This window comes from Hermetia illucens, chromosome 1 (genome assembly GCF_905115235.1).
Source record: "Hermetia illucens chromosome 1, iHerIll2.2.curated.20191125, whole genome shotgun sequence".
NCBI lineage: Eukaryota > Metazoa > Arthropoda > Insecta > Diptera > Stratiomyidae > Hermetia > Hermetia illucens.
In genome coordinates, this window is record NC_051849.1 from 74,619,877 (window position 1) to 74,644,692 (window position 24,816).

At 40.1% G+C, this 24,816-nt stretch overlaps 1 protein-coding gene across 4 annotated transcripts in view; it reads left to right on the top strand.

Moving 5' to 3' along the window:
• Window positions 1-24,816, top strand: part of LOC119655631 (mannosylglucosyl-3-phosphoglycerate phosphatase) — a 114,847-nt gene that overhangs the window by 49,081 nt on the left and 40,950 nt on the right. The window contains exon 1 of one of the 4 annotated variants that reach the window (XM_038061620.1): window positions 10,118-10,368. The exons of 2 other annotated variants lie outside the window; for them this stretch is intronic. The gene's annotated coding sequence lies outside the window, so the exon portion shown is untranslated. Of the gene's footprint in view, window positions 1-10,117; window positions 10,369-24,816 lie in introns of those variants that run through there. One more of the 4 variants, XM_038061631.1, reaches the window with a different exon arrangement.

A 24,816-nucleotide genomic window follows, 5' to 3' on the forward strand; every position in this document is an offset into this window, starting at 1 on the left:
TTTGATTCGGCAAAAGTAAGATCAGCATTTTGCAGAAAAACCAACACGAAGCTTAAAACTTATGACATACATTCAAACCTCAACCATAGTGGCGGGAATCAGTTTGGGATTCAAAGAGACCAAACTGAATAGAATATAGGTATACTTTAATGTACTAGTACACCAGTTCCTTCTCTGCTCGAAAATGATTATTGAATACCGTTCCACGACGACTCTATATGCCTCTCCAATCTGTAAAGATTAACCTGGGTAAACATCTTTTGCATGGCATGTCTCCACTAAAAAAGATTTCAGGAAGGTGCTCTGGGAAGCAAGCGAGAAAATTTTCCCAATGTGATTCAATACCTTCCCCATTCAATGCATTATAGTTTTATAATTATGATATAATTGCGTACACAACATTAAAATTGATGTTCGAAATTTGTTGGTTTCTAATTTAATTCGGGTGGTTTTGATTTTCATTTTATCGTCTCATGTTTATTTTTGTGCTCTTTAACCTCCTCTCTCCTAAAACAATGGACTAACAATAAATGTAATAACAACAGGAGAGTTGAAAATCTTTTGCTAGGTATGCTCATATAAAAGTACTATTTAGTATCTTTTTACCACACTTTTTACCATTGTACCATAATTTCCTTGCTTCCTAAAACGTTGTCGATTATTCTCCCTTTTTAAGGTTTTGTTTGCAAAACAAATCAAATCGGTCCAATGTCTGTCTGTCTCTTTTTTTGGCTGGGAGAAATTCATCATGGATACGCACCTGGAATCTAGGACACGCATGCCGGACTCTTAACGACTAAAACCTCCCATATTTTCTCCACACTCTACCGCTGGACCACCATTTCGGTATTGCTTCGCAGGGCTATTCAGTTCTTAGCTATTCACTTTAAACGAGCGGCTACCACTTTGCGTTGCGTTAATTGCAGTAGCTTCCCTTCTATGTCTCCGCTGTACTTCTGTTGATTTTAATTGCTGGTGCAGTTTTACAATTGCAACTACCTTGTCCTATGTTGTATTTGATTGCACCATTTGCCTTATTAGATTTTCCACCGCTAAACGGGTATTTAGCTCTGTTTCAAGCTTTCTCCTTGAGCTTTTAAATATGGGGCAGGCGACTTCTGCATTTTCGGCTATACCTTCACACGTAGGACAATCGAACGATTCATTAGACCGAACCTATAAAGGTAACACCTGTATCCACCGTGTCCGGTTAAGAACTGAGCCAGATCGTAACACGTTTCACCGTGGTTCCGCATAGTCTGTCTGGGGTAAGCCTGTGTGTCCACCGGCCATTCTCCGCCTGGTCCCATGGTGTTTGCCATGCAGCCAGTGGCCGCAAACGCTCACTTTGTTGTTTAGGCTTGCTTTCTGATTTTCGTACACATGACTTGCCTCAATCGTCGACTTCGGGCCGCCTATATTTGGAAGCATCCTTGCCAGTGTTGAGCTGATTGTCGCCGCTTTCTGCCCAGTAGGTTTTAGGTGGGGTTTAAAGCTCAGCTTGAAGTTGAATATTGCTCCCAGGTATTTCAGCGATGGCAGAGAGCTAAAAACATACGCCCCGATGCAAATTTCAACTGTTGTCAGTTTCCGCCGCTTTGTAAAGAGCACCAACTCCATCGGCAAGCTCCAGTCCGTGGTCTTTAAGCCAGGACTTGATCGTCCGTATAGTCTTGTTTTGCATATTTCTGTACTTTGTCGGGGTGATTGGATGTTATGACCACTCCAACGTCATCTGCGAATCCGACGACAACGGCTTGTTTAGCTACTGGAAGCCGTAAAACGCATTTATACATTAAGCTCCATAGCAGAGGGCTCAGAATAGACCCCTGTGGAACTCCTGCCGTTATTACATACATCATTAAGTAGCTTCCGCTGTCGGAAGTAATTGAAGATTATATTTAATATGTATTTTGGTGTTTGTGTCCCGATCAGCGCTTCGTTGATATGGTTCCATCTTGCAGAATTGAACGCGTTTTTGATGTGAAGAGTCACCAGCGCGCAGTATTTTCCTTCGTCGTAGGCTTTTCTGGCTAGTTCAAAAACCAGTTTGGTAGCATCAACCGCTGACCGAGCCTATTCGATAAGTAACCTCCACTATCAATTAATGGATATAACCGGTTATAGATTACCCGCTCGAGGACCTTGCCTATTGTATTCAGAAGACAGATATGTCTATAGGATGTTGGTTCACCTATCGGCTTACCTATCTTCGGGATCAATACAAGCTTTTGTATTTTCTACTCTGCGGGGAAAGACGCTTCTTTTAGACAGTCTGTAAATACCGGTGCAAACATGCTTAGTGCCATTCTCATTGCCAATTTCAGCGCCTCATTGGGGATTCGCTCCATGCCTGGGGCTGTGGCATCCCGGACCCTTCGTCTGTGGTTACAGAAGGTATGTCTTTGGCGCTTATTGGTATCATTGCGAAGATTGTTTCCGGATATTGGGGCAACAATGTCGAAACTATCTCCCACAATAATCTAGGGCACATAATAGGCCCGGCACTTGCAATAACTTGGAAAGGTGAAAAGCTCGACAAATGGGTTTCACATGCCCTTACGGAGCAAAACATGACTCTTCGAATGGAAATTTGCAGTTTTCTACTCACCCGCAACAGAACCGATCCCTTTTTGCACAGAATAGTGACATGTGATAAAAGGTGGATAGTATACGACAATCGTCGCCAATCAGCACAATGGCTAGATGCTGATGAGCCACCGAAGCATATACCGAAACCGAGCCTCCATCCGAAGAAGTTAATGATGACTGTTTGGTGGTCCCCAGCTGGAGTTATCCACTATTCTTTTTTGGCACCTGGAGAAACGATAAACGCACAGAAATACTGTGCCCAACTCGAGGAAATGCACCAAAAATTGAATATTCAACTTCTTCACGCCAATGCACGGCCTCATGTTTCCAGAACAACGGTTCAAAAGTTGAACGAATTGCAGTATAAGATTCTGCCTCATCCACCATATTCACCGAACCTTTCGCCAACCGACTACCACTTTTTTAAACAGTTCGATCATTTTTTGGCGGAAAAACAATTTAGGAACGAAAAGGCTGTCAAAATTGCCTTCGACGATTTTATCAACACCCGACAGTTGGACTTCTACGAAACTGGCATAAATGCTCTTGAATCTCGCTGGGAGAAGTGTTTTGAATCGATTGGCACTTATTTTGATCAAATAAATAAATTTTTGTAAGCTTTACAGTCGTTTTAAATTTTAGTACAAAAACGGCCATTCCATTTGCAACAACCTAATATTTTGACCCAAATTAAGGAAAAATTTATCCTAGTTTTTGATGTAGCTTTTCTTGATGTGCTACACATCCTCTTTCCTCGTTGATATTAAAGTAAACGTTTAATACATGAGAACATTAACATTTTGAATGTAAATCTTTTGCGAACTTTCTTTTTCAAAAAGAACTTATAAGAACGTTCAGATGCTTGAGAAGGAAACATAATTATCCACTCGGATAGTTGTCTTTTTGTCCAGAAACGATTAGAAGTGGGAGTGACAAGAATGTGCTTGAAAACTTAGCTAGTAAGTCAAAATTTGGTAACTATGTTACTTACGGTATATTCTTTGACAGTTGTTAATAATTTTTCGGGACGTAAGTTTTCAGCCCTCATTAGAACCTTCATCAAAACGTCACTTCTCATTAAAAATAATGGAAAGCACTGCTGTACTGTCCCTTGTATGGTCAATAAAGTTCACTAAATTAGAAGGACTAGAAAAGAAAAACTAACAACTAATAAAGCAAGAATAAACTTTCAACTAGTTGACGTTAATTAACGCAGGAATAAACAGAGACCGGACAGTAAAAAACTTCTTTGAGGGGAGAGGATAATATGATAAATAGGATTTATTGAAAAAACTTTTCCAAGTACGAGGCCCAAGGACTTGAAGTTATCTATACGTATCTTCTTCATTTCACTTGAGCATTCCTCAACAAAGTTTCCTTTCTCGAGGAACAAATTTAACATTTTTCAGATGATTCGCCTTTACATTCCTTTCTTAAATTATTCATGAGCTGAAGAGCAAAATATGCCAGTTTTACCGTCCAACTTTTTTGTTCTTCAATGACATTTAGGTTTCCATGAAACTGGTTATGAAACGAAATTCCGTTTTGTTATTCATATTTTTTAAAAGCATCCAGCAAAGATACATCCGCTGAAAATTTATCACCACATCTTTGACGTTTCGATTCCTTGGGAAAATTTTCCAGCTGAAGTGAACCGAATTAAAGCCATTTCCTTTTCCTGTAATTGAACTTTTCATGCCTTGTTTTATGTATCCAGAAATGTTCGAACAACGGTGGCTTTCTCCCTTCACTGTTGGGGGGTTTGTTCGATCAATTGTGTCTCCCTGGAAGCTGCAAAAGGAAATGCTTTGTTTCGTGAACGTTTGCGAATACCGAATGAAAATTAATGGGAAAGGAAGTTAATTAATTTATTGACGAAAACTGATTTGAATTGCGTTTCCCAAATAGGTGGCAATGCGCCGGCAAATTATTCCTGGCTCCTGTAAGCCTGCTGTGGATTATCTACATTTTGTAGGTGGAGATATTTTCGTAGCTACCTAAAGCGATTGATATTTACTGGCAATGATTTTTCAGGAATTAATATTTACTCTGTATTGGCGAAATGCAGGGCATGTTTGATACGATTTCATTCATTGTGATACCATTGAAATGACTTTTATTGGCCATGTTCAAGAGCTTTCTTCGAGCAGCAGTTAATGATGGCAATCCTCCACTGAAGCTCTCTTATAGCACTAATTTAACGGCCAACGGCATTTGTTATCAATTTCATAGGAGCAAAAGTCAAGGGAAACTAATTTTTCTCGCCTTTGTGGTGGCTATATAGGCGGAGTATTAGGTACTTGAACAATAAGCTCCCGGAAACCGAGAGCTAAACGCGTCAGATGTAAACGTGTTTATGGCTGTTTAGTAACAGATTTTAGGTATGTACGAACGTAGACAACAATTATGTACTCTGTCTGACGTGGCGAGAGTGTCTGTCCTCGATCTAGGTTTTGTTATGATTTGCCAAAATGATATTTGTGTGCTATGAAGTCTAGATAACACCTTAAAAATACTGTTAGCTTTTGTAGTAGCTACATTAATTTGCTGCTTTGTTGAATTCCTTATCTCGAAGTCGACACATCATTGCGTCTGCTTTTGTCCTGTGTCGAGCAACTAGAAGATCCATTAACTTGTGCCCGGCATTTTTCCTTTTCCCTCCTACTTAGTATTTATTATCCTTTTTTCCAATTCTTAATTCTCATTCCAACATCATATCACACCAAAAACGTTAAAGTATTTTAAATAATAATTAATAAATTCTAATTTTAACTTTTTCTTTCAACAGTTTTAATCACAAAATTTTCAATTTCCCGAAAATCTTAGGACCCATGTAAATATTTTCAATTCTACTATAGAAATTTTCCAATATTCAAAAATGATCATTAACCTTCTCTTCTTCGATTGTTTTCACTATGCTTCATTATGCTGTGCATAAGCAAACATATTTTTAGCGTTGACTTGGGCTAATATGTATGTAAATACTGCCGCCAAAAAACCCATCTAGTGCTCGTGGAATTTTTGGTTGTAGAGAGGCTTTTGAAGGGGATTTGGCTCAGTTGAAGTGCAGAGAATTGAGTTTGGAATAGCTGAAGTGACCACACGTTCCAACTGGGAATTGAATTAACTTTCAAATTCGTTTTAAGTCTTGTGGGTCATCTGTGTCATCGAGTAAGATATTTTGATATTATTTATATGTGAAAAGTGCATACTGTTCGGGTACTGAAATTCCTGCTTGAGTGCTTTAATAATTGGAAATGAAAGATCGGTACCACTTCAGGTGTTCTTAGATCAAGTTTCATTCTCTCTCTCTTATATCCAAGCTAAATTCTTTAGTTATTTCCTTAGAAACTTTATTGCTATTCCCAGCATTGTAATTTTCATCAATGTAGTCCTCTGCATTTTGTTCGGTCGAACCTTCAAGTTTCGTTTTGAATGATTTTAAACCGCTTTATTTAGAATCGTGATGGATCGACAAATATTTGATAACATAACAAGGAGTGAATGAATTTCTCAGATTCTCTTCACAACTACCTGAAGAAGTTGGCGTCAATCGCAAAAGAAGTCGGAACCACTGAATGTTAGTTAGCAAAGGAACGGAAGAGAGAGGCGATCCTGCACTCTCAAAGAAGACAGGTATGCGCAGAAACCTATCACGAACTCTGTCGGGTAGAGTAGTGACTTCATAGACAGAAAAAGGATGCCTGAGAAAGCTAGCTAATTCGTGAACTCGAAAAATGTAGGGAACAGCGGCACCAGACGCGGAGGTTTTATCAACAAGTCAGCAGGATGAAGTCTTATACACTGCGATGCTCATCTTGCCGAGACAAAGAGGAAAATCTGATTTCCGATAAAATTGGCATATTGGAGCAATGGATTGGGTATTTTGATGAACTGCTCAACAATCAGAATATCGGCGAATTGGAGGTCGCACCAACATAAGACGACGGACAAATGCTGCCACCATCAAGCATGGAAGAAACAGCCCATGCAGTTCAGCGGCTTAAAAACCATAAGTTGCCAGGAGTCGATAGAAATACAGCCGAATTAGTTAAATATGGAGGCGACTAGCTTATACTCAAGGTGTAGGATAGCGAACCAATGCCTGACGATTGGCAACGAGGCATTATCTGTTCCATACATAAAAAGGGGGATATCACGCAGTGCAGTAATTATAGAGGTATCAGGTTACTGAGTAATATCAATAAGATATTTTCCGCTACAATACTAGGCCGGGTAGCTCCATATACCCAGAATAACATCGGCTCATTAAAAAGGGCTTTCATTGCAGGCAAATCAGCAGCAGATCAATTTTTTTCTGTGCGACAAGAGATGGAAAACTGATTGAATATACCCATCAATTAAACCATCTTTTTATCGACTTCAAGGCAGCCAGTGATAGCATAGTCAGAGTAAAATCTCGTACGGCAATGAGGAATTGGTTAGGCTGATGCTGACCAATGTGTGAGGCCGAATAAAAATATCAGGATCACTCTCAAGACCATTCAACATCAATAATGGTCTAAGACGAAGGGATGGCCTATCATGCGTCCTCTCTAACCTGGCCCTGGGCAAAGTGATCCGCGATGCTGATGTTAATGCGAGAGGCACCATCATCTTCAAGTCCACCCAACTATTAGCCTATGTTGATAATATTGACGTTGTAGGAAGAACAGCCCGAGATGTGCAATCTATATTACCTTCATCCATCATCTTGGGCTGCACATTAATGAAAGCAACACGAAGTATATGATGGCAACGTCAGCAGCAAAACCGAAAAAACCAACACCATCAAATAATTTCTCCTATCTAGGGTCGAAAATCACAACCGATAATAGCTATGACGATGAAATCCGCGTACTGTTGTTAGCAGCTAACAGAGCCCATCTCAGCTTATTCCAAGTCGGGAAACCGGAAGCTGGACGCTTCAGGTATGGAAGGTTTTGCGTATTCCGTTTATAAAAACATTTGAGTGAGCATTTGCCCCACGTAATATATATGTATATATATTATGTGAGAATATCTACTTTCGTGGGATACTGACACTTTGTTAATAATAGCGCAATTTCCACAAAAACGTGATAGGATCATGTTATAGCCTACATTGCTGCAAAACTGGATGATTCTAGGATGAACCTACCAGTTAATTACTGAAAATTATAGTAATATACTAATATTAACTTTATTTGAATAGATATCGGAATGGAGGATGTTTCGGAGCTTAGGCACCACATAGTGGCAGCCTCTTGGTTTTTTTTTTCATATTTTTCGGTATTTTCGTTTTACAAAAGGGTCAAAGCTCTTTCTGTACAAGGCAATGATCTTGCCAGTCTTCATGGATTCCTCGGAGATCTGAGTTCTTAGCAAGAAAGTTGCGCGTTCGTGAGAAGAATCTTCCGAAGAATTTTTGGGTCCCTATGTAAGGATGTACGATTTCGTAGCCTCTATAACAAAACGATTGTCTGGTTTTGGATAAAACGCAGCTCAATAGATTATGGTGGGCGGGTCAGTTAATCCGTGGGGGTGAGTTTGATCCAGCCCGGAAAGTCTATAAGGGCAATATCTATGGTAGGAAAAAAACCTAAACTTGCTAGTACCATGCTCTATATTATGGCCTATATTACTACATTTTGTAATTTTAGGATGAACTCAAGTGCAGTGAACTTTTAGAAAGTATAGTAAAACATTATTATGCGGGTATTTCGGGCCCTATGTAGCTTATAGTGGCCGCTTTCTGATTTTTTGGTTGGATAGCTTCGGAAAATACACCTGAGAAGGAAATTATCACTTTCCAGCGGCATCCCCCCTTTCGTATCCAATATCAATGCTAACGTCAGAGAGTATTATTTTTAAATTGGAAATTGATTGATAAGATCAGTTAAAGTATGTAAGGATCATCAGGATTGCATTCTGTCAATGCGCTCTGCTATATGATATTTTCATGTGGCTGTGAACTTACCCTACAGATCTGGGACAAATGAATTCCTTGTTATTTCTCTATTTCTGAGTTGTCATAATCTTAGCAGAGGCTAGATATAAAATATACAGGAGCATTGATGGTGGTGGCCGGTGGTAGGTTAGTGGCAAAACCCATCGAGAACCCACCGCAATATTAGAGTACGAAGAGAGTCGGGTGGTGAATACGCGATTCTAAATGGCACAGGTAAATCCCCCCATCTCAGGAGAAAGCTCTCCAGCACATAGACATCTTTTCGACAAGCCGCTGCCAGCCACAATTTACATGTTTACCATGCATTACCTTCGACTTCCATTCATAAATCCGCTCTTGCTTTGATTTCACTTCACTAAGCGGATTGAAAGACCGATCCATCAAATTAAGTGCCGACTTTCCTGGGATAGTAGCCTCGATTGCATAGCACAGAGCAGCATAGCATTAAGTTATTGCAACTTGTGGCCTATCCACTGCGACTTCCGTTTTCTGATTAAAAATTTCGGTGCCACCATCGACAGAAACAATGTTTCATAGATATACAAATTAATCAACGTTTTCGATACTCTGCCCATTACCGCAGTCAGACCAAATACATTTTGTTTTGCTGGTGTCTACATTCAATTAGTCTCTGTCGGCCTCCTTTTCCAAACTCGGAGATATTTAGACGAAGTCCATGACTCGGTGAGAGTGCAAGCAGATATCATTAGCGTAGTCAAGGTGTTTGAGGATAGATGACAGCGTCCGTTAACCTCTCCACATTCCACAGCTAAGGAAACATGAAAAACGACACCGTCAACAAGCAGAAAAATTATCGGTAGCAAGATTCAACCATTGACGGACTCCACTTTGGACTTTTGAGATTTTCCTCCGTGCAGCACCATCATATGGCGCTCTGATAGTTGCCGCTAGTTTCTTTGAATTGCTGCCCTTACGTAGAGTATTCCAAACTCATATTAACACTGTCAAAGTCTCAAAAAATGCAAGATACATATTTATTCTGAAATAACATCTTTTGTTTGCAAAAAGTGATTAAGTGCGCTTTTTGGTTTCTGCCACTCAGTCATTTTTTACAGTAATCAACAAAATAATTCTTCTGAAATTTTCCTCAAATTAATGCACATCCGTAACTGATTCATTCAATTTTATTCATTATTTCAGCTGATATTCCATTCAATTAATCCATATCTATTTCGAACCGGCTTTCTGCTGAATAGAACTAGTTAATTTGTGAGAATAGTATGAATAATGTGGGCGAGCAGATTGATGAAAATTACATATCACATTGTGATACCATAACCAATTTGCCGCTGTTCGTGGCAATTTTCTAGTTAGGATCGCATGCAAAACTATTATATCATATTTATGCGGCGAGTTATTTTGCTTAATGGCTGGCTAGTCATCAAACTGTATCCAAGTGAACTCCACCAGTTCTCACTTCAATAAACGAATTGCGCTTGTGGCCGGTGCTACTACTGAGATTGCTATTCGTGTTCTAACTGCAGCGAAAGGGGTCGTTAATGTGAAATTTAATTCCCGTGTTTTATCACTTTCTGCCAATTTCGGTTATATGTATCCTTTGGACGATGTTGTTTGAAATAAAATCCCGGACAAATCTGGTTTGACTGGTGTAGCTGATATGTATCGTCACACTTATTTGAATTTGAGATACATGCTTGTATATGTGAATTGATGGCAGCAAAAACTTAATCAATTCAAGAAAGATAAATACTCTTATCTAATAACTAATTAAACGGTGGCATAATAATAGTTTCGCTTTCTGCGATCCATTATCAGGTGCGGTGCACCTAACGTAATCAACAAATGTAAGTATGTACACTTAAAAAAAGTTGGAATAAACTTGCTGATAGTGAGATAACTTAGTGAATAGAATATAGTAAACACTTGAAACAGAGTTACCGTTTCAAGTTTATTACTTAGAAGGACATATAACAATTCTCATTCTATCATACATATTCTCATTGTCTCATTAATAAAACGTGAAATTTGCCTGAACATACTCCAATCTCATAAATCCATCTCCCAGAATTCAAAGGATTTGTTCTAGCGAAAAATTCAAAAGCTCTTATGGCTTTTCAGTGATAGTAACTGCCAATTTCTACAACACACTCTTATATACCTGTATTGCGTGAACGAGAATTCACTTGCAAAGATTGGTCTGAACATCAAAAACGGTGGTAAGCGCCCAAGGACTGGCGGAAATAACGGTGGCTTCATATGCTGGATGGGAATTTCAAAGCCTTGTGAGTGCATTCAGATTAGGCAAATTACAGAACAAAATGGCGCAACCAATCACGACGAGCCGACTTCGCTTATAAACGGGAGAAAGGCTAAAGAAAAAAAAGACCATCGGGTAAAATTTTGGTATGAGACAGCCTCAATGTTAGATTGAGAGGTTGCTGAATTTTAAGATGCACTCACGACATTAAGCTCGAATTTCATCATCATCATCAATGGCGCAACAACCGGTATCCGGTCCAGGCCTGCCTTAATAAGGAACTCCAGACATCCCGGTTTTGCAAAGAGCTCCGCCAATTCGATATCCTTAAAAGCTATCTGGCGTCCTGATTTACGCCATCGCTCCATCTTAAGCAGGGTCTGCCTCGTTTGCTTTTTCTACCATAAATATTGCCCTTATAGACTTTCCGGTCTGGATCATCCTCATCCATACGGATTAAGTGACCCGCCCACCGTAATCTATTGAGCCAGATTTTATCCTCATGGTATCGCTCATAGATTTCGTCGTTATGTAGGCTACGGAATCGTCCATTCGGAGGATTCTCCTCTCGGCCAAGAGTTCGCAATTTTTCTTGCTAAGAACCCAAGTCTCCGAGGAATACATGAGGATTGGGAAGATCAGAGTCTTGTACAGTAAGAGCTTTGACCCTATGGTGAGACGTTTTGAGCGAAACAGTTTTTGTAAGCTGAAATAGGCTCTGTTGGCTGACAACAACCGTGCGCGGATTTCATCGTCATAGCTGATATCGGTTGTAATTTTCGACCCTAGATAGGAGAAATTATTAACGGTCTCAAAGTTGTATTCTCCTATCTTTATTCTTCCCGTTTGACCAGTGTGGTTTGATGTTGTTGGTTGATTCGTCTTTGGTGCTGACGTTGCCACCATATACTTTATCTTGCCTTCATTGATGTGCAGCCCAAAATCTCGCGTCACCTGCTCGATCTGCATGAAGGCAGTTTGTACGTCTCGGGTGGTTCTTGCCATGATGTCGATATCGTCAGTATAGGCCAGTAGTTAGGTGGACTTAAAGAGGGTCGTACCTCTTGCATTTAACTCAGCATCATGGATCACTTTCTCCAGGGCCAAGTTAAAGAGGACGCATGATAGGGCATCCCCTTATCGTAGACCGTTGTTAATGTCGTGTGGTTTTGAGAGTGATTCTGCTGCTTTTATCTGGCCTCGCACATTGGTCAGGGCCAGCCTAGTCAGTGTTATCAATTTCGTCGGGATACCGAATTGTGTCATGGTCGTGTACAGTTTTACCTTGGTTATGCTATCATAGGCGGCTTTAAAGTCGATGAATAGATGGTGCAACTATTGTCCACATTCCAACAGTTCTTCCATCGCTTGCCGCAGACAGAACATCTGATCTGTTGCTGATTTGCCTGGAATGAAACCTCTTTGGTATGGGCTAATGATGTTTTGGGCGTATGGGGCTATCCGGCCTAGCAAGATAGTGGAGAATATCTTATAGATGGTGCTCAACAACGTAATACCTCTATAATTGCTGCACTGTGTGCTATCTCCCTTCTTATGAATGGGAGAGATAATGCTTCGTTGCCAATCGTCAGGTATTGATTCGCTGTAACGCTGTTACTTCAGCCCTACATTGGGACGCGTTCCATGAGAAAATGCGAAAATCGTTATTCCTTTGTCATTGCCGGGTTCGTCGTTGTGTAATCCGTCCAGTCCGAGACTCCTGTTGTGGCTTCGTAACAAGTTATTATCCGTGTAAGGTTGTCAGCCATATCCAACACCTAACTTGGAGAACCAGTTGGTACAATTTGTCCCGTTTTTAGGCGTGCGAGTCTCGCCTTCATCCTTCCCCGTCTGCAGCTTTTCGTTAAGAAAGAGCTCCCAGCGGTCACCACGTGGAGGTGGAGATAGGGTTTAGTAGCAGAGCTGTTGTTGCTGGTTCAGCAGGCATTTCCCAGGTTTTATGCTCCATCGTGGGTACCAATCCACGTTTCGACCTGGGATCTATACTACCCTTTGACCACTGGAAGCTCGAGTTTACTTTTATAAAAAATCACATTATCTGAAAATACAATTTATTCCAAGTCTCCAATCGGGCTCTTGAATGCTATTACGTCAAAAGATCATAAGATTCGGTGTCATGTTTGACTTCTCCAAAAGCGCTAGCGAATGAAAAAGGTTTCATCGATCATGACTACATATGTATCGATAAGTGAATTCCCACTTCATTCACAGTAATGAAAACACAGGAAATCGGAAAGAACTTCCATCTACCACAGTCTGACCCGGTTCACCCTTGGCAGAAATCGTGGTTAGTTCCACGTCATGAGCTTAGGATGGTGTTTTTTCACGACTTCTTCAATGAATAAAAAAAACTACTGAATGAATCTCAATTATCCTAGTTTGCGGACCGTAGAAATATGTTCTGAATAAGTCGTGAAAATTTCGAAGTATTTCCGTTCAATATTCTATTATGGGGGATATCAACATCAATAATATATACGAATTAATTCAATGTCAATTAACAACACGTCAAGCTTGTTGTGTAGTATTGCTTGCGGCTCATACTGATAAACCGGACATACTCCCATGATCAGCACATGTTTTAATGCCCTTGATAGATCACTTTACATACAGCGTTATGTTTGTTCGTGTATTGCACCGGCCTCATAACAGTGCAACCAGAAATGATATGATCCAACGTCCCTAACACCGAACTATACATTCGACACCGGTCGCTCTTCCATTACGAGCTTTTTATAAGCTCGGATGATGATCACGCTATCCAAAATGGCGCACATAAATCCCTTCGAATCACCACACAGCCATCTGCTCGGCAAATGCAAATCGAAAAAGACAATTCATATGTTTACCGTGCATTGCCTTCCACTGCCATTCATCGATCCGCTGTTGGTCTGACTTAATCCCGTTCAGAGGGTTGAAAGATCGATCCTTCAAGTTAAGAGGAGTCAGTCTACAGTCTGCCTTACAAACAGCTGCCTGCTCTTTACTGCAAAAATTAGCGCGTAGCAATTTTACTTGGCGGTGATGTTGTACCGCCACGTCAACCACGCCCTTACCTCCGATGTCACGAGGCAAGTTCATCCGCTCCGCGGCAGAGTTTATATAATGCATTCGGAATTTGGACTAGTAGTCCGTATCCGCCGCTGGACGTTTTCCACAACGGTTTTCGTCCACGTCAATACTCCGAATGCATGTGCCAGTGAAGCGGTAGCGAATATGTTGCCCCTATTTTATTCTTCCCCGCACGTAGGTCATATTGAACTGCAAAACCATGCCCTCTAGCACCATTCAGTAGCCATGAAAGGGGGTTCAGTGCCATACAAAACCAAAGGGGACTCAACAAATCTCCTGGAGGATTCCCCTCCATATACGGATGGGCTCTGAGGTATTAGCACCCTCAGATGTACGCACTGATAAGGTGGTATGCCACCCTTCCATGACTTTCGCCAAAAACTTTATTGGTTTCGGATCAATGCTGGACGCTATCGAAAGCCTTGGCATAATCGATATAGCAACTAAAGAAGGTTTTTTGGCCTCTAGTTGCTTGTCCTACAACTACCGAGTCGATAATTAATTGCTCTTTGCAACCCCTTGACCCAACTCGGCAGGTCTTCTGCTCCTCGGACAGAATGTTGTTTGCCTCGAGGTGCGCATTAACCCTTCCACCAATAATGGACGTTATGAATTTGTAGAGGGTTGGTAAGCAATTAATCTGTCTTGTATCCGCGGCGTCGTGCACCGTGTCCTTTTGAGGGACGTAGTAGGGAATTTCCGCAGTGGGGAAGGGTGGCCACCAAAAATGATTGTAGTTGCAACACCCACATATTAGCACACAGTCGAGATGCAATCTCATCATTGATCTGAGATAGAACTCCCGAATTCGTTGGAGATGTATAGAATTCGTGAAGCGCTCGACGAATCTCTGATGCAACATGAGGCGAATATGTACGGATAAGCTTTCCCAATACATTCGCAAGTCCAACCCATTGAGTGTGGGTACTGCCTGTTAGATATACTGTGCTTACGGCCTCGTATAGCACGCGTAACAATGGACCTTTGACGCGGAACCATGTTAGCACTATAACACAATACATCATGGTCCGTTAGATCCTTGCTCCTAATTTAGTTTTAAACGTAAACTAAGCTTTGTGCTTTCTCCTTGTTCTTGGATTGGATTATGTCCGTTCATTTTCTTTGAATAAATAAATATCCACTATAAATCGAGCTACTAATCTTTTCAGAAAATAAATTTAAGACGACCTGTCAAAAACTTCTGGTTTGGGGAATAAATATCATAATTGGCGCTGCAGATTTATATCTATGGCACATTTAATCAGGGCAAATGACACAATTTGCATGCCCAGGAGGAGCTGTGTTGGGCATTGCATTCAGGTCTTCCTTGTTGCAAGGAAGATAGAGCCCGACCGGTAGAGGATAGAAAAAGCGTCCTCAGAAACTTTGTGAGCTCTCTTGAACAAATATTAGACCATGACGGCCGACGGATAACGGTTTCTTACTAGGGTAGAGGCAAATCGTCAAACACTGCCTCACCTCTGCACTGGGAGCAGCGTGACCGAAACGGCTTGCAGATGTTAAGTGCCTCTTTTTATAATTCGCAGAACGCAACATGACTACAAATTATATTGAGCGTAAATCTGCCTACACTTTGGACCAAAGCTTGGCCAGAGCTGAACATACTTTTTTTTGTATCAACCCCGGTTCACATTCTTAGTTGGAAATTCCACTTGTCATTCTCCTCTATTTTACCAAATCTAAGTTCCACCATAATGTTTTCTCATATCTCGACAAACTGAAAGGACAGCCTTGCTCGAACATTTGATAACCATATTGAATGTTTTGCTAGGAATACGTTCCCGTTATAATTTGACTGCTACATTATTCGCGCCTGTCCAAACTTCCATTCAAGAATGGGTTCTATCACTTCCATTCCAGTATGAATATTTTTAATAATTTTTTTTTAATAAATGGTACCAGTCGTCAATACACTTTAGGTGAATTAGAAGCAAAAAAAATTAAAAACAAAGAAAATCATTCCATACTCACAAACACACATCCAATAACGCTTCATCGAAGCCGACTAGAGTTGCCCTTGACTATTCAAAGCAGATTCGCAGCAGCTGCAGGGAACAACCCTTATTTAATGAAAAACATGCACTAATAAATATCTGAGAGAAACTGGAGCCCCTGCTGATATTTGTTCCATATACCGCAGGCAGGCTGGAAATTTTCCTCTGTCAATTACGGCAAATTTTCAATTCCTTTTTGATGTGAGCTCTTTGGTGTGACAGAGCCATAACAAGGCTAAGAAATTACATTTTCATGGCAAAGTGAAGTCTCGACTATGAGTTTTCCATTAAGATGGTAAAGGGGTATATAATTTACTATGTGCCTCACCGCAGTAGATAAATAAGGAAATAAACATTTTCTAAATCTCTTTGGAAATACATTTGATAGCTCCTACTCATTTTGCAGGTTTTGCGAAGTTAAAAAAAATAAATTACATGGATTCATTGTATATTTGCCACCTGGTATTTGCTCGGAAAATGGTTGATTCAATTTAAAAAAATCCCATTAACACTGTTTGTTTTTTTTTTTGTTAATTTAAGGAGGGATTACAGCAAGGGACTATCACAAAATTCGTTTTTTTTTGTTTAATTTTTGCATTAATCTTATAAAGTTATTGGCGACAGTCATAGAAGGGTGGCGTACCACCTTATAAGTGCATTCATCTGAGAGAACCAGTACCCAAGAGCCCATCCGTATTTGGAGGGGCATCTTCCAGTTGAGTTTCCTTTGGTTTTGTATGGCACTGAACTTCTTTCATGGCTAATGACTGATGCTCGAGGGTGTGGTTTTGCAATCAAGTTTGGCCTACGATTTACTTAGATCAAGCTATATGCTGGTATTGATGACCACCTTAGAAGTCTGTTGCGAATAGTGATATTCTGATGGAATTTGGATAAGACAAGTGTCCAACCGAAGCTGACTGACACTGGTGACTTCCACATCCAAGCTATGACCGAAACAGACTTCTACGAGTATCTAGGAATTCTGCAAGGAAGTCATGTTCGAGTTGGTGATCTAAAGAATGCTCTGCTGCCCGAATTCTTGCGACGTGTAAAGCTCGTACTAGAATCTCCTCTCTCGGGGAAGAATAAAATAGGCGCACGGAACATGTTCGCTATCCCTTCACTGGCATATGTATGCGGAATGTTGCCGTGGACGAAGACTGATGTGGAAAACGTCTAGTGGCGGATACGGACTACTATGTCCAAATTCCGGGTGCATCACCCCATCCGAAAAAAGGCCCAGGAGTCTTAACGAAATTAAACGGATAAACTACAGGGCTTCCAACCAGGCAATGAAAGGGGAAAGAACGTTATGCGGGGTCGGTTACAAAATAGCTAACCAGTACCGGACACAATGCTATAGGAAACGGGGATGGATAGACAGGGACTGCATTTTGGAGACGAGCGTCTTCAACATCTATTACAATTTCAACCCGGAACGCCGCAAACTCTGAACAGATTTCTTAATCAATATGGAGCAAAACCTGTTGTTATCGATTTTGAAACTTGAAAGACTATGCGTTCTAGACATGCGAGAAAAATTCTGTAATATTAACCTGAACAACGATCATATTTCTACGGATGAGTTTGGTATATCAGACTCCACTTTAATGTGATTGACAATTGATAATGTCTTAAGATACAGTGAATTCAAAGGAAGAAGTAAGTTTAACCTACTGTAAATCTATTGTTGTAGGATTTACATAAAACTTTGTAGTCGTCACCAGTCTATTCTACAATTCGTTAAAATAACGAGAAAGAGTGGAAAGTCTCCCGTCTAAATACTAATTATTCCGAACAGCGCTTAACCTTGGTGACCGCTTGTCAAGCTCGGATAATAAAAGTGCGTGACCGATAGTTTTGACGTTGCAAAAAATATTAATTTTACTGGAGTGGAACTCTATTATGCAACAACAAACTTATATTCGTCATATATAATCTATATGCGGCCCTTTAATATATTAGACTTTGCACTGTAATTTGATACTGATAGCATCTATTGACATGCATTGAATTCACAAGAAAATAACAATTTTGGGCCGTTGTAATTTTGTTAGTAATAACAAGATTTCAATCAAGCCTTCCAATATTATGCCCTATATTATTGCTTACGCTCATACTACTACTACTATACCTATATGATACTGCTAGTATACCAATACAACATATGTACATAAGAGGAGTTTAGTGTATCTAAAATATAATAATAATAATAACTGTTGGCACAATAATCCAATTGAATCAGGGCCTTGACGTGTGTTAGAGCACTTCATTCAAGACAGTAACGGTACACTACAGGATTACAGTACCCTATAGGAGGCAATGTGATCAGCATTGCGCTCGCCCGAGATCATTACCCTGATTTGATTCGGGTACTCATTCACAGCTGAGTTGACTTCTATCCTACGTCAAATTCATCTTCTTTTTTTTTCAGCCTTTGTTCCGTTCACAAGCGGGGTCGGCTTGTTCCAATCATCTTGTTTCTAACGACATTCAATGCATTTCCTTGGTCTGCCTGTCACGGAATCTGTCAGATCAGGTAGGATTTGAATAGCGACCTTCCATACGACAACCTTGTACTCTAATCACTGAGCTATCCGAACACTATCTTGAAATATAGCAATATATTATTATTAACAGATATCGAGATGGAATGTATGGTGAGGCCTAGGTTTTATGTAGGTGCACCATGATGATTTCTTTTGGATAAGTTATGAGATTGAGGTTTCACTTTTTGGGCGAGTATTTTAAATCCAAACTTCTCCATTATTCCATCGACTAAAGATGTGGGGTTCGTTTATTTGATACCCCATGTGATTATCTTTTTTTTAGTTAGTTTCAGCTGTTCTCAAGTAAATTTGAGTAAATTTAAAGAATACCACCTTCAAGTTATTTTCTGCTACTTGAGAATATAGCCCCAACGCCCAAAACATCATTAGCCTAAGCCCTCAAGCATTGTTGAGTTTCACCCAAATAAAGTCAATATCATCAACATCACCAACGGCGAAATCACCGGCTTTCGTTCTAGTAGTGCTGTAGTATGGAATTCCGAAGTTCGGCTTCGCGTCGGGATCCATCAATTCGATATTCTTGAAAGCTAAGTGGTATCCGAGCCTGGGTTATCGCTCCTTCCCAGCCAAAATCTGCTACGTCTTCTTTTCCTATCATGTTGCCCTTATAGACTTTCCGGGCTGAATTATCCTCACCCATACGAATTAGGTGACCCGCCCACCGCAACGAATTTAGTAACAATCAGACGGTCGTGATGTCGCTCATAAATTTCGTCGTTATAAAGGCTACAGAATCGTCCATCCTCTTATAGGGAACCAAAAGCTCTTCGGAGGATTCTTCTTTCGAATACGGCTAAAAGTTTGCAATTTTCCTTGCTAAGGACGTGAGGACCTGACAGATCATTGTCTTATATGATGTGTGTGTGTGTGTGTGTATGGTGGGGGAGAAGCTACAGCTTCTGAGCATTCAGGCCGTGTTGGCCCATTGTACTCGCCTCCCCCGTCTAACGTAACATTCCGGATTCGTTAACGTATCGCAGGATTTCCGTTAGTGAAAGTGATGCTACCCGTCGCAATTGGAGAACATCGGCACCAAAGATCTGATGCCTGATGCGTCCATAGGCGAGGCATTCACATAGGAAATGCTCTGTGGATTCCGCTTCCTCATAACAGGAGGGACACGTATCATCTTGAGTAATTCCTATTCTGAACATATGCGCAGCTAGTGAATTATGGCCTGTCAGAATGCCCACAATATACCTGCAAGTCCTCCTGCTTTTCGACAGGATAAAATTTGCGGTACGTATGTTCGGTTCAGGCAGGAAAAGTTTGGTGTGTCGAGCAGCATTTAGGCTCTGCCACATGTCATTATGGGAAACTTGTTCCCAGTTTTTTCTTATATGGTACTACCACTTTGACTTTATGGTGAGATGTTTTTGTAAGCCGAAACAGGCTTTGTTAATGGATTTCATTGTCAATAACTGTTATCGATTAATAATATATGTTGCAATAATAGATTATGTTGTAATAATTATTATGTTGTAATAATAGATTCTCAATGAGCAACCGATCAAGACAAACCGACGACCGCGCTTCTGGACGGGAGGAAGGTTGAAGAAAAACAAGAACAGATTCTCAATGACTTTTCCGCTTCATATCGGTTCTGTTAAAATACTTTCATTTTTTTAATAAAACACGTTAAATTAACATATTTTGATTACTAATACTCATAAGACGCCTTTAACAATCCTTCAAAAAGACATACTAATTATTTAGATTAATTAGACTCATTGCCGATGCAAAACATTACTATTCAACGTTAGGTGAAATTCACCCAGTGTGACCGTTATGGGATTTTTTTGAGGTGTGACCAATCTAGATGTAAACAATTAGTACATCTCGGGTTGTTCTTCCGCCATTGATGGAAATGATCATGTGGGGTATCAAAAAGAAGAGCGGGATGAGAAAAAGTCATTTGATATTTGTTGGAACATGATGTGCCCAGGTTATTATATTCATTATGCGAGTTTAAGACCATAAGCTTCAATCTTTCTATGATGGAGATAAAGGTGATGTAAGTTCAAATTAAAAATCTAATCTGGATTTAAAACAAGTTTGCCAATTATAATGTATATTCACCAAAGTTTTAAGTCAGGTATTATTGATTTTTTTTTATTCCCTATTATTTTTTTTTTTATTATAAGGTCAAATCTTATGCTTATAGAACGAACTTGATCGAAATATTGTTAATGAAACTTAAATAGAAAATGCAATTTCATTCATTGCATTGATGCTGGAAAGTCCTGCTTTCAAAGCTTTCTGCATAACTAAGACGGAAATCATAAAATCCTGCATATCTGAAGCGTATCTTCTGGTTTACCCCCTTAACTTTTGTACAGTAGAAAACAACTTTGTAAGAAATTACCACCATTCTATCTTTCGTTTAGGAAATGTGAGCATAAATAATCTTCATTGAAAGAAAAGAATGGAACAAAACTTTACTATAGACGAAATTCCGAATCAATGAAAAATGTGAAAAAGTCTATAAAAGCTTCATATTCTATTTCAGAAGAGTCCTGCAAGTGAAAAGCCACAAGTTCACTATATTCATTCGGCTCTGACAAGAGGTTTAGAGGGTGCCGATGAGCAACAAACCCCGCCTGTCGGCTTCTTAATACAATCAAATCAATTTATGAAGATTTATCTATATGCACGCATTCTCAATAAAATCACAATAAGAGATATCAATATTAGCTTATGCATCCAAACATCTTCATTACAGTTTTGATGTTGCTAGGTTGCTATATATTAAGCAATTTCATCGAAGGATTTAAATCATCAATCTTAGAGGGAGACGCTGCAAGTAGACCAGCTAACGCTAGATTACCACATAGGCAGAATTGTTAAAGTTTAAGAAGGGTTAGAGTACACATGATTGATGATATACACACATACATAGAGGACGATGTGCTTAAATATTACTCCTTATACAAACTGGTTTCATCCAGTGCACTAACCCCAAAATTTCGATCAATTCTATCAAATTCTATTTACACTGATATGTATTTTTCTGTGAGCATCCTAATCTATCTTTCTATGAGCATCCTTATCTTGTAATCTCATTAGGAAGCAACGCTTCGCCGAACTTAACTTCCTGAGTTAGGCTCACGGCAATCGTTCCATCCATCTATCATCACATCATATCTTTTCCCAACGGGAATAGAGAGGTCAATTAGGATACACTAACCAGGAAGAGATGGTCCAGCAAACTTGGAGTACAGTTTAGCACTGATGGATTTGAGGGTGCTGGGGAGACATATCTGCGTTACACATTAATGAGTAATTTGCATTGTGAGGAATGACTCGTAGTGTATCTACGATCTGATAGAGATTTGTATGGAGAAATGAATTGACACACTTACGGACGGCAAATGATTGAAATGGTAATATGCGCTGAAATACGTAAATGAAAATGAACTAACGGCCATAGAAGGTTCTTTTGTATCATATTTTTTGGGAAGCCCTACAGTGAATGTAGCTTCATCATCAAAGAATCTTCATTAGTATCGTTAGCAAGCTCCATTTGAATCGCGCTACCTTAGTTGTAAAATTTTGAAATATTCCCATTTCCATAATTGTTTAATTGGTGCACCATAATCTGCTCTTCCAAAGTGCCTTGGCATAACAATAGCCGTGTGTTTATAGTAATTATTTAGGATATGTACGAAAATTTCGACAATTTCTGTGATAAAAAGTAGATGGCAACAGGCGACTGAAGTGCCCATTTCCGAACATGGCTAACATAGAGGCGTACAAACGCCTGTCAACAGAAGTCTCCAATGGAGTTACAGTGGTCAATTTCACCATCTGCTTAAGTTTTTAGGGTAGTGGCCAGTCATCGCATAATCACATAGGTCAGTACACAAGTGAAAATCTTCATTGCGGGGTGTATCTTAGCTTCGCGTACTCAACAAGGTGACGGCATTGCAATCTCTAAGAGTTTCCGTGACGCTATTAAAGAACTGAAGTAATTTTATGACAAGTTGACAAAGGTCACTATTATCTCAGCTGATCATTCATTTCTTCATCGTGTAAGCACCATAGGCAAGTCTCTCCTAATGCAAAGGAGAACACCTTCTGACAATTATTAGACACAAAGGCCTTATGTTATTCCTTATTCCACTGCCAAATTTTGCACTTCTAGCATGGGGGGTTTCCGGCTAAATTTCTAAAGTATGCTAATATACTATTATTAACTTTATTTGTGCAGATATCGAAACTGGATGTATTTTTAGAACAAGACTTCGTTTAGATACACCGCTGTGATTCTTTTCAGATTTTTCGGTTGGATAGGTTCTGAGACGAACTTTCATATTTTGAGCCCTCACACCACTATATTTCACCCGATATCAAATATAGGACCAGTTTCAAAAAGTACTAATTAAGCGCTTTCATTTAATACTCCACATAGCGATATTCTGTGAAAAAATGTTGCACCCTCCTTTCGCATGTACGGGGATTCACAGGCCACATATTCTCAACAAACTTTGTGAAAATCGGTCTAGTTGTTTCGAAATAAATCGGGTATGACAGACAGGCAGACAGACAAACGGGCAGATAGATATCGAATCGATTTTACAAAAAATCTTAAAAGAGTGTGTTTAAATTACCGTTCGATCCGATTGTTGTCCTATTTCATGAAGATTTTTGGACGCATGCTTGACAATCCCATTCGAGACAATGGGTTTGCCAAAAACTGCGCAACTACTGACGCGATACACAGACATAAAGAAACATCGGGAGAAGCTTCACCCTCTCTATATTGCAAACACCCTCATCTACTATGCATTGCAGTAGGCTCGCCCATTAGGATCTGAATACTTTGGGTGTTTCAAGCCACATTAGGTTAGAAGGCAATAAGGTACGAACGAGGCCAGGAAATGAGCAGGAACGTCGCTTCACAGACCGAATCCCTTTAAAAAACAAAGAGAAACGCTAGAGGGAACTGTACTGGGTAAACTTGCCAGAAATGGAATAGTTCATGGTGCTCGTGGAGGGATACGAACTGAAGCGCTCGAAAGATTGTTTAAAAGTCACCAAACAGAGCTCTGAATCATGGTAAGAATACTCACTGGTAACTGGATACTAAATTATCCCCTGGGAAAACTGGGGACATCTATGGACGCTGTCTGTAGATGCTGTAAGGAGAATGAAGAAGCCTCCACACATGTTTCGGGACAGTGTCCCGCGTGCCGGGTTGAAACACTTGAAGCATAATAAAATTTCTTTCGGTTATAGGCTTCAATGACGTACTATAGTTAATAGGCATACTATAATCTGGAAAGGAACACAATAGTTCTAGAACGCAGTGCGGCTGGCTTTAACAATATTATTATACATCGCAGTAACACCATGTATCAGAGGAATTAGTGCGTTAGGTTAAATTGCTTTACTTTGGTCCGAAGAGAAAAGTTGGAAGTATGGTATATCAAAAGCTAAAAGGAGAACCCTACAACCAACAAATCTTATCTCTCGCCTCATAAGAAAGCTGCTCAAGAGCAACTTGTTTAAAAGTGGAGCTAAGTCTGAGCAAAAGAGAGTGTTTGAATGAGATAGGCCCTGAGTAACACCCACCTGTCAGAAATTAAGCTATTTAAGTATCCCGGGTCAATGCTATCAGCCAATGGTGAACATCACTACGCTTCAGTGCAGCCTGGATGAAGCCTATGACCGAAGAAATTAGCGCATTTGAATTATTTCATCTAGACGAGACGACCCCGACTGAATAGAAAAAAGGCGAAAGAAGATGGTCTTAGAACTATGAGTTTGAAAACTGAGGGGAGGGGGAATTAATGCCTACTCAAACGCCGCAGACTTTCTCTTCCCCCTTTCTTGTGAAATTTCGTAAGGAAGACAACACCTCAAACGAACATGTTTTCCGCTCTTCGTGTTCTGTCTTTTTAAAACTCCGATTAAATTCTTGTTATTAGGAAGTTCACCACTCGGTAGTTTTCCTCCGATTTCAGAGAATATTTTGTGGAATTATTCTAATGTGCCGAGGATCCTTTCCTCCTCTCTGAGCACAATTAGGGGCGCACATGAATGCTTTGCGTGTTTTTTTTGTGCTAATAGAGTCGAAGCAAAAAGGAGTATTTCGTGTTTATTTCACCGTGCCGTCCGCTGTGTCCGCTTCTCGACACAGAAAATCAATTTATGGGGCCGCCAACCCTTTTACAAATTATGAATACTGTCCGGACTATGCGTGCGTTAACACAAGCTGCCATATCTTCTCACATCATCTCCTCTGATTCCTCTCACACATTTGTGCTCCTTAAGGACCGTTTCCTCGTAGAACAGGATTAAAACTTTCTGACGGAGACCACCGCCCTCCTCTGTCCCGCTCAGTCAAGCCCG